Source organism: Saccostrea cucullata, unplaced genomic scaffold (genome assembly GCF_032062105.1).
Source record: "Saccostrea cucullata isolate Sc308-1 unplaced genomic scaffold, CSIRO_AGI_Scuc_v1 ctg15335, whole genome shotgun sequence".
Lineage (NCBI taxonomy): Eukaryota > Metazoa > Mollusca > Bivalvia > Ostreida > Ostreidae > Saccostrea > Saccostrea cuccullata.
The window spans coordinates 2,160-13,867 of NW_026918233.1; the positions used below are offsets into that span (position 1 = coordinate 2,160).

General features: G+C 33.5%; 1 long non-coding RNA gene across 1 annotated transcript; it reads left to right on the top strand.

The window, feature by feature from the left end:
* The first annotated feature begins 7,747 nt into the window (after nucleotides 1-7,747).
* Nucleotides 7,748-10,923, top strand: LOC134259946 (uncharacterized). Its single transcript, XR_009990434.1, has 2 exons — nucleotides 7,748-7,908; nucleotides 10,892-10,923. It is a non-coding gene; the product is annotated as an uncharacterized LOC134259946 (long non-coding RNA).
* Nucleotides 10,924-11,708: the final 785 nt, after the last annotated feature.

Sequence of the window (11,708 nt, forward strand, 5' to 3'; positions counted from 1 at the left end):
TTCGGAAATGAAATAAATGCAGGTTTTCACCATTGTAACTTAATGATGATTATCAAAATATTTTTTTGGTTTGTAGATTAATACGTTTTTTTCAAAGTTTTACAATATTTCTGAAAAAACATTTAATATCGGACTAATTGATTTGATTCTATTGACTGGTCAGATTAATGCTTGATTAGTCTGACTGGAATCGGTATATATTATAGTTAGTTTTAATTAATGCCTTGTGTAATGATTCATTCATTAATTCAAACATATATAAAGGTCCACCACAAATTGAGAAGGTCCACCAATAATTTTTGACAAGTGGACCTGCGGTCCACCAAGGTAAAAAAGTTAGTGTCGAACCCTGTGCATTATGTATAACAAGGGGGAAATCTGGTAAAGAACAGAATGGTCAACGCTTCTCAGGTGAACGATGTGGCCCATGGGCCTCTTGTTGATCTTTAAAAAAATATCCGTTCTGTGTCAACTAAGCACTTTGAAGAAAATAATATTGTACGCAGTAAACATTACAGCGATGTATATACAAATAAGTACAAAAATACTAAACATATTATTTATTCAATCGATTCTGCATTTTGGAGATTTAAGGTTCCGTCAATAAATTCATTTTCTCTATTTACGTAGTGACAATGACTCTGACTTGTAAGTGGGAATAGAACTTTCGAGATAAAGGCGGAGGTAGTATTCATGACGTCGCAGACGTCTATATCCACACTTTTCACATAAAAAAATATTTAGACTTTGAGTTTCCATATATATCCACTTCTGCATGAAAGATTACGTTGGTTACTGCTTTCAGTATATGCATAGTTTAAAGTTGTCAGCGTAGTGTAAATCTGTAATGTCTATTATGATTATATTTAAAAAAAAATATTCTTAATTCATTCTCTAATTTGAATGCGAAATTACCCCGGAATCCGAGTTTTATTTTCGATTCTAAAATATTATATGTACTCAAAAGGGAACTGAGAGATAGAAGAGTAATGTAATACCGTTGTAAAGCCTTTAGAAATAAATTGATATCTGCAACTTAAAAGAAAAAAAATCAATCTATAGATTGGATTTGGTTTTAACACGTATATTTCATTGATTAAAAGTCTTATAGTGTTATTTATTATACATGATTTATATCCTTTATATACCCGAGAAGTTATTAAAGATGTGAAAAAGCGTTTCTGTGTTGAAATAATGCTACGCTAAAAACATGATACAAAAACATCTGCAAAGGTCTGTTGATATGTTAGATAAAGTATACGAATGAACACACTTTTATGCAATGCTATAATTATATGTATGTATGTACATGCAACCTTAAGTATTTTCCTTTTAATTCATAAAACATAAAATTACCGAGTTTGTAATTCTTTTGAAGCCCCCCCCCCCCCTCTTGATTTTATTCGGAGACATTATTGCAACTATAGGCCTTTGAATTATAAATTCGTTATACAATTAAATCTGGAACATTTGATTATAATTACCATTAACATGTATACAGAATTCTTATTCTATAATAGTAGATTTTTCATTACGCAAGATACTGAAATTTACATGTCTGAGAGAGAGAGAGAGAGAGAGAGAGAGAGAGAGAGAGAGAGAGAGAGAGAGAGAGAGAGAGAGAGATATTCCCTTTTAATCCTGATTATCCTATCCATTTACATAGACAAAAAATCAGTTCTATATCAGTTGTACCCATTATTTATTAAATATTTTCTGATTTCATAGTCCGTCATAGTCACTCTCTGTATATTTTTTCTGCTTAAGAAGTATTACACTAAGTGCACACATGTATTGACCTGTCAATCAAAATCACCGGACGCTGTATGCATTGCAATAAAGTTGTTCGAAATGATTTTTATTATTAAGTATGATCTTTAAGAAAATCTGATGCAACAAATTTGAGAAATGAAAAATAAAATAAAAACATGGCTAGAGCATCATATATCTGTATTATGGACTTCAGTTGTGGGACGTGGAGACCGGTCCGTCAGATGAGATCGTTTAAATCGAGGTCCCGTGTGTCAGATGGTACTGACTCAAAAAAATTCCTCACTGCTCAATGGCGATTAGAGCCAAATTATAGAACAACATTTTGCAGTCTCCACCGGCGAGTGGAGGCTTCTCCATGTGAAAAAATTCTCGAGAGGGACATTAAACAACATAAAATCAATTGATCGCTGAATAATTCCTGTAATTGAATTCGAATAATCTTTCTGCTGACAAATCTCGAGTATTAGTAAAAATCAACGACTTTACGTTAAATGTGGTCGATGTAGGTAAAATATTTTTAGGGTTAGTAGACATGTTATGTAGATTTGCCGAACGAAGGTCATTTTGCGCGCACGTGCTTGCAAGAGCGTGCACGTGCAACACGTAAAATGACCAATATAATCGATATAGCGGCAACTTTTTTATTTTTTGATGAATTGCTTTGAAACTCATAATGTGAGGATATATTAGTAGTATAGACATGATGACATGGTCAAAATAGCAAGATCTCACGCGCTTGCACGTGCGCTTCGCTCTGATTGGCTGAAACTAAAGTCTCAATATCTTTCTTGTTTCTTGTCATAATCCTTTGAAATTTTGAACATAGTCCTACATTATAAAGATCTACAGCCTGATATGTAAGAATTTTCAAGAAAGCATGCGCATGCACGTGTGCTGCAATCTGATTGGCTGAAACTTTATATAGCTATAACTCCCTTGGTTTTCAACCAAACAGGATGGAATTTGTAACATAGATAGATATAATGGACTTCTACAAGAAGGTATGGTCACCATGCACATACATACACATGCATGTACGTGCGCTGCAATCTGATTGGCTGAAACTTTAAACAGCTATAAGTCCCTTGGTTTTCAACCAAACGGGGTGGGATTTAGAACATAGATAGATGTAATGGACTTTTACAAGAAGGTATGGTTACCATGCTCATGTATGCACGTGCGTGCACGTGAAATGAGTAAAATCAAAAATACACTTGAATGAGCATATTTTTTAATACTTTTGGATTAAATACTTTAATATTTAGCATATTTAAATATATAGATTGTATAGGCAAGATGATATGGTCATAACGCACATGCATTCACATGCGCACGCGTTCGATGCTAAAATTTGAATGAACTTGGTACACTTCTGGGTAAACGTTGGTAAAGTCTCAAATGCATCGAGTTTGTCTTATTTAATGAAGTTTACAGGGAATATGGCACCAAAAGGGAGTTGGGGAGCGTTTGGGGAAACATCTTGTAACGGTCCCCGTTACAATCAGCACTAGTTTCATAGACTTTGAAGAAAAAAACGGAAAATGTTATTTCTGTAACTAAATATATGCAAGACTTAATATGTTAGATTAAAAATAATTATTTCTAAGGTAATTCTCCGATAAAAAAAAAACGGATTTTGTTCGTTCTATTATACGATGTACATGTATGTGGGTCGTATAATTTGATTGAATTGGATATCATGATATGCAGAAAGGGGGATACAATTGAACAAAAATGGCAGCATGGAATGACTTAAATTATAATTATCCTTATGTTTCCAATGATTCAATGTCTGATAAATTTGCCAATTATTCAACTTTTTTATTTGCAGAAATTTAAAATTAATTAATTACAAATAGGCTCAAGAGATAAACACAGATAATCAAAACTCCCGAAAATCATGCCTTGTCCATGTATATTTGTCGACTAACTAGTTATGTAAGCATTGAGAAATGTTTATTTCTTAGTAAAAAAAAAAATATATATATATTTACTTTCAATGAATTGATTTCAAGATTATCTTGACCACAATAAGAAGTAAATAATAATTAAAATCAGATTTTTCAAAAAGGCGTTAAAGATCTAAGTACGGTTTATCACAATATTTATCGCGCTATTTGACGAGAACTTAATATTGTACGACTTACTATATTGCTTGTTTATGGGCGATAATTAGTTCGTTCTGCATTCTTTTATGTAAATTGCGCTTTTTCATATTATTTGGATTTTAATCAATAAATTAATAAAAACAAAAAAAAGGAAAATGCTTATTTTACAAATAACATTACGATAAAAACTTACAAAACGAAATTTACACGATTCTAAACGCACGATCTCGTACGATTAAAAACGCACACGATTGAGTCTGATACACGAACGATCTTGCACGTTACACGAACGATCACTCACGATACACGAACGATTCTACACGATTGGTTTGTCAACAATAACGTTCCAGCCACTGTATTAAATAAACTAACTAAGTACATAGTTATGATGAGCAAGAGTGCCTCTACCAAAATTGTGAATTTTATGGCCCCAGGGTCAGGGGTTCTGATGTTAGGGTGGGGCTCTATTGATTATAAATAGTGAAAATACATGAATTCTTTGAAAATCTTCTTCTCTGCTCCTAGGTATTAAATAAACTAACTAATACATAGTTATGATGAACAAGAGTGCCTCTACCAAAATTGTGAATTTTATGGCCCCAGGGTCAATGGTTCTAGTGTTGGGGTGGGGCTCTATTGATTATATAGTGAAAATACATGAATTCTTTGAAAATCTTCTTCTCTGCTCCTAGGTATTAAATAAACTAACTAAGTACATAGTTATGATGAGCAAGAGTGCCTCAACCAAAATTGTGAATTTTATGGCGCCAGGGTCAAGGACTCTGGTGTTTGGGGGTGGGGGGGCTCTATTGATTATAAATAGTGAAAATACATGAATTCGTTGAAAATCTTCTCCTCTGCTCCTAGGAATTAAATAAACTAACTAAGTACATAGTTATGATGAGCAAGAATGCCTCTTCTAAAAATTATGAATTTTATGACCCCAGGGTCTGGGGTTCTGATGTTAGGGTGGGGCTCTATTGATTATATAGTGAAAATACATTAAGTCTTTGAAAATTTCCTTTTCTGACTCTGGATATAAAGCAGATGAACTACCTATATAGTGATGATGAGCAAGGGCCCTAATCTTGCAGAATTGTGAATTTCAAGGCCCCAGGGTCAGGGGTGGGGTGGGGGGGGTCCTGCTTATATACTGAAAATGAATTAATTATTTGAAATCTGCTCCTTTGTATTTATAAAACATTTATTTATTTTTTGATAGGCAATTTTAAGGGTGCCTTTTAAAAATTTGTGCAATGTGTGGACCTAAGGTCAGGGGTTTATGTCACAGTGTTAGGGGCACTACTGATTATTGCTGAATATTACTGATTTGTTGGAGTGCATTTATGTTCCCCTACCCTGCGTATGGGTATTCAGTAACCAAGCTAAGCAACTGCTAAGTGTATTGTTATGATGATCAATGGTGCCTCTTTCAAAATTGTGAATGCCATATAGCATCTGGCTTAAAACATGAATCAAATTCAATACACTGCAGGGATCGACACTAACTTTAAAACCATAGTTGTCAGCAGGGCTAGTAATTTCTAATTTTTACTAGCCCTGTTCATCTATTAGTTGTCCAGCAGCCAAAGGCTGCTGGCCGAGTCGCGAAGCGACGAGGGGTGTATGTGCGGAGGGGGTTTCCCCCTCCTGCTGTGGGGTACAGGGGCCTCCCCAGGAAAATTTTGAAAATAGAGATGCGAAATCTTGCATTCTGGCTGAATTTTGGGTGGTATTATATGTCACTCTATGGTTGTACCTAAGACATTTTTACTGTTCGAAAATTTCTATATTTATATCATTTAGGGTATTTTGAATCACCTTTAAAGTTTACATTTTTGACTTAAAAAATTATAATTATGTTGATAAAACATATTTGAAAATAAATTTAACAATTATCAGGTATATTGTATGTAAATTATAGTAATTTTTCGTGCTCTTAGTGAGTAATTGGTAAAATTTACTGTAGCCCTGCAGGGCAAGTTTAAAGACATGTTTGGTAGCCCAACTTCAATATTCAGTTGTCCCGGGCCAGCGGGCTAGCGTTAGTGTCGAACCCTGCACTGTAACTGGAAAGTTGTTGCATAATGCTCAGGTGACCTATAAGGCCCGTGGGCCTCTTGTTGATGGTTTCAAACATGTTTTAAAAATGTAAATAGAAGGAATGTTTTAAGTTTTGTGTGAGTTATTGGTGTGAAAATCACACAGACTTGTCACATAGGCATATTTCATGAAGCGTGCTAATGCTTCATGAAAAATATGCCTACGTGCAAGTCTGTGTGATTTAACACACCAATAATTCACACTAAACTTAAAAACATTCCTAATATTTACATTTTAAATGAAGGCATACCTAGGTAAAGTAGAATCAAGTTTGCTCAAATCATGACCGGTGCCCCCAGGGGTAGGATGGGGGACAATGAGCAATCAAACTTTTAAATTTCAAAGCATGGAAATATCAATAATAAACTTTCTCAACAACATTAAAGCCTTGATTTGATATACTTATAAGGGTGCATGCTCAGGTAGTGCAGTTTCAAGTTTGTTTAAATCTTGACCTTTGTGGGTAGGGTGAGGCCACAATGGACGATTGAAATTTTACATAGGAATATGTAGGAAAATTGTTTAAAAATCTTCACCTCAAGAACAGAAAAGCTATGATCAGTCATATTTTTATGGAAGCATCCTCTGGTAGTGTAGATTCAAGTTAAATCATGACCCCCGGGGGTAGGATGGAGCCCCAATGTACGATCAAAGTTTTATATAGGAATATAGATAAAATCTTCTCCCCTAGAACAGCAAAGCCATGATTGGTCAATTTTTTTTAAGCATTCTCTGGTAATGTAGATTCAAGTTTGATCAAATCATGACCCCCAGGGGTAGGGTGAGGCCACAATGAACTATAAATTTTTACATAGAATATACAGGGAAAAACTTCAAAAATCTTCTCAAGAACTACAAAGCCATGATTGGTCATATTTATATGGTAGTGTAGATTCAAATTTGTTCAAATCATGACCCCTGGGGGTATAGTGGGGCCACAATGGACAATAAAAATTTTATAGAGGAATATGTAGGAAAAATCTGCTCATGAACAACAAGCCATGATTGTGTAGATTCAAATTTGTTTAAATCATGAATAATTGGGGGTAGGGTAGGGCCAAAATTAAAGTTGAAACTTGTAGGGAAAAAAGCCATGTAAGGGATTAATAGTTTTTGCCCTTTCTGTCTGTCCATCTGTTTGTTCCTCTGTCTTTCTTTTTGTCAGCAGAAACTTTAACCTTGCTCAAAACTTTTGAGTAGGTGGCACTATGGCTTTCGTATTTCACAGGTATATTCCTTGTGACAAGACCTTCATTGGGTACCACCAAATTTGACCTCTTGACCTTAGAGCTGGGCCCTTTTACAAAAAATTATCTCTTTTATCTTGGTCATAACTTTTGAACTGTTCGTGCACATGATACTTCACAAGTGTATTCATTGTGACAAGACCTTTCAGTGGGAATAAATATCTTTGACCTTACTGTTTGACCCTTTTTAAAAAATTTAACCTTGGCCATAACTTTTGAACAGTTAGAAGAAGGGCTTTCAAATTTCACAGGTGTATTCCTTGTAACGAGATCTTCCTTTAGGTACTAGCAATTTTGACCTTGAATTTTGGAGTTTGACATGTATGAATTTGAGAAAATTCAACCCTGGCCTTAAGCTGCCATACAGGGGCAGCAGTGTTTCACAAACACATCTTGTTTTATCTTAAAATATGATGTCTTTGAAGCTCTCCAGGCTTTTGAAGTTTTTGGTTGGAAAGGGGATTTAAAATACAATTTTGACATCATTCAGATTTGATAATTGGTAATTGTTTGCAAAATTTAATTTGCATATAGATCAACGTGGTAGCAATGAATAATGATGTAAAATATACTGTTTTACAGGTTTCAACATTGCATACAGACGACAGAGAAAAAGTAAGATAGGTCCACAGCACAAGATTTCAAAAGAGGAAGCCATGAAATGGTTTCAGCAGAAGGTATAAAACATTTAGGAGAAATTTGCAAACAGAAAAAAATACAAATGTTAGGAGATTTGGAATGAAAAATAATTTTGAAGTTCAATAAAGAGAGTTTTTAGCTCGACTGGTCAGAGACCAGAAGAGCTTGTGCGATAGTAATGATCTGTCGTCTGTCTGTCTGTAAACAATTTTCAAAATGCTACTCCTCCTATAGTTTTGGTCTGATTTCAATATAACTTAGCACACAAGTAGACTACACTAGGATACATAATTCTAATAATTGGTTTTTGATTTCAATGAACGGTGTTGCTGTGCTTACTAAAAATAGAAATTTTTTGTGAAATAGTTTTAAAATGCTACCCCTCTTACAGTTTTGGTTTGATTTCAGCATAATTTGGCACACAAGTAGATTTAACTAGGATACATAATTCTGTAGTTGGTTTCTAGATTTCGATGAATAGTGTTGCCATGGTTACTAAAATAGACATTTATGTGAATTTTCAAATGCTACTCCTCCTACAGATTTGTTCTGATTTCAATATAACTTGGCATACAAGTAGACTACACTAAGATACATCATTCTGTTTATCAGTTTTCAATTTCGATGAACGTGTTGCCTTGGTTACATAAAATAGAAATTTCTGTAAAATACTTTCAAAATGCCACTCCAAATACAGTTGTAGTCTGATTATAATATAATTTGGCATGCAAGTAGACTACACTGAGATACATAATTATTAGTTTTGTGTTTTTGATGAACGATGTTGCCATGGTAACTAAAATTGAAAATGCTGTAAAATTTTATTAAAAGCTACTCCTACAGTTGTAGTCCTTTTGCAATCTTGCTACAAAAAGAGACTTAATCAAGGATCATTATTCTGTTTATTGGTTTTGTAAAGTTTTATGTCCCAACTGCTACTTTTCTCTTCCTTTATTATAAGTTCAAACAAGTAGAGCTACAGTCGACATTACCATTATGCACAATGAGAAGTAAAGAAAAATATCAATCATTACATTTGGAGATAACAAACTTAGAAAATCAATGAAAGGCTTCCTCCTACCTCTACTCATTGAAATAAAGATTTAGGAAAACAAATTGTTATATGTATTTAGCCTTATGTCATTAATCAGAACGGAAATCAGAACGGAAATCCACAAGCTTTTTGAAGAGAATAAAACCAAGCCCAGTCCTATAGGTCAGATCCCTATCTATAACTAGAGGTACTGTGAGCAATGAGCTCACTAAATGATACCCCCCGCCTCCCATAATTTCGATGTTTTGCTATTGTTTTATGCGTGTTTAATGTGTAAAGAGGAATAACTCGTCTTATCAAATGTTATCCAGAAGCTTCTATAGGTGACGTGATAGGATATAAATATAGAATATAATGGCAATGTCCATGTTTTGCCATGGGAAACCTAAAATAAGTGTCGAATAAAAAAGTAGAATAGGAGGTGCACAATGGCAATATGTAATAAAGATTCTGTGAAAGTCTCATTAAATTTCACTCAGTAGTATAAGAGGAGTTGCGGATAAGAGATGGGTACCCCAAAGCGTAACAGACGGACGGACGGACGGACAGACGGACGAAATTAACGATTACTATATACCCTCCCCGCTTTTCAAGCGGGGGGTATAAAAGTGATCCTTTTCTCATTTTGCAGTATTAGGCAGGACACAACAGCTGGATTAGACTAATTCTTATTCTCTTACATATATATTTTGGCATGATCGATAATGAGAATAGATAATAATAGAAGTCAGTATTAAAGTTTAATTAATAAGAAATAAAATGCATATAAATGGCTTCAATGTCTTACTACATGAATTACAACAGATCAAATACATAACTGAGTTCGTTAATTGTTAAATGATACAAATAATCTAAGCTAAAATATACTAAATGTCATATTCATGTAATCAATGTACAATAAAAATGATCATTTTACTTAAAATAATTTAATGTGGAGGGTATACAATTTTGGCTAGTGTTAGTTCAGAAAAAAGATCAGACCTGAAAATTCAAATCCGCATTTTCTGTTAATTGTTTTCAAGGTTATCACTAAAACAAAAAAGAGGAGGTTTATAAGTTGTGTCAACAATGATAGAAACAAGTTGCTTCCTGGACTGCATTACATGGACCATATGCACTCATTTCTAAATGAAATTCTATTAAAAACAATTTCTAAGTTTATTGAATATTCAGGTAGATTCGTTTACATTTTCTACAATGATCTGCCTACTTTGACTGATAATATTTTTAAAATTGTTAAATTTTATTTCTGATTGACCTATAGTTTTGTCATTTTAAAAAATCAGACTATGTTGATAATGTAACCCACCCAAAATGGCTGTGACTTGACATCTGTTCTGGATTTGTATTGAAGAAATTTATCATTAGAAAAATAGATCTAATGACACTTGTGTAGCACAGCTCTGTACTATGCTATTTTTTGGAGACCCCCCTCCCCCACATGGAAAACTGTTGCTACAGGCTTGTATCAAGGATGTCTTGGATTGCTGTATATCAAATTATATTACAAGCCTTCATGCACAAAACTAATACCGGTGAAGACTTGTCCTTTTAAAACCTAGAACTAGTCCTTGAATGAAGTTTATAATTCAAGTTCTTAAGTTACATGTATCTATATATTGCAAGTTCTTCCTTAAAAAGCTTGCGCCATAGAATCAATGTTTAGTTTATACATAAAATATAATTATGTATAATAAAGAAATTGGCATCTGCCAATGAATATATAAATATGATATGCAGATTTTAAAGAAAGATTTGCCAATGAATGGCATATTCTAATTCGAAAAGAGCGAATTATTCTACGGGCATGTTGTCTAAAGAGTGAACTCTCTAGCATTCTCGCGCATGCCTAGCCTGACTTTTCCCAATGGCATCTGGTTGAACCTCGTTTATATATTTACTGCGTGGAACCTGACAAAACATGACATTTTTTGGGGGGTATTAATTTTAATTTTTTTCTTTTTCAGTATGATGGTATCATTCTTCCTGGAAAGTAAAAGACTGTGTACCTAAGAAAAAAAAATAAATAAATCCAGGTCATAGGATGGGTTGTTTTATTTTTTTTTTTAAATGTGTGTCAAAAAAAGCATGGTAAAATGTGGTGGAGAAATGATTCTGTGATCAAGACCATATATTTTATGTGTAATATTATGTCTATATTTATCAAATACTTTGCTTCAGAAAATTGTATTCACAGTATAGTCTGGTCTGATTTTTAGAAAAAAATACTTCTGATGGCAAATAATTCTTATTTGGTCCAGCATAGTTTTTTAGCCTAATTCGAGTATGCTGAATCCGAAAAAATATGCTGGCCTTCATGAAAATGGCGTTAAAGAGGTCAAAATGGCGATTCAAAATGGTGGACATCCAATTTTTCTAATTTTCTCTCAATATCGTTAAAAAAGAAGAAATAATGTGTGAATATCTTACTGAGTGTAATACAAGTATAAAAATGATAATAGAATGCTAACATTATTAGTTTTACTCAGAAAATTTAGCCGTTTTTACACTTAATTCGAATTTTCTCTGATTTATTTGTCTATTGTCTCTTTATTCTTCTTGTTCAGGATTTTACATTTGCAAATATCCATACACTGCAAATTTGTATTTTTTCCTCTACATCTCACTATTCTACAATTGAATAATGGTGCAGCTGTAAGTTAAAAGTCAAAATGGCGATTCAAAATGGCGGATATTCCTTTTTTTCAAATTATTTCTTAATGTCGTTTACATAGGAGAAATGATTTGTGAATATCTTACTGAGCGAGTACAATTAACTAATGT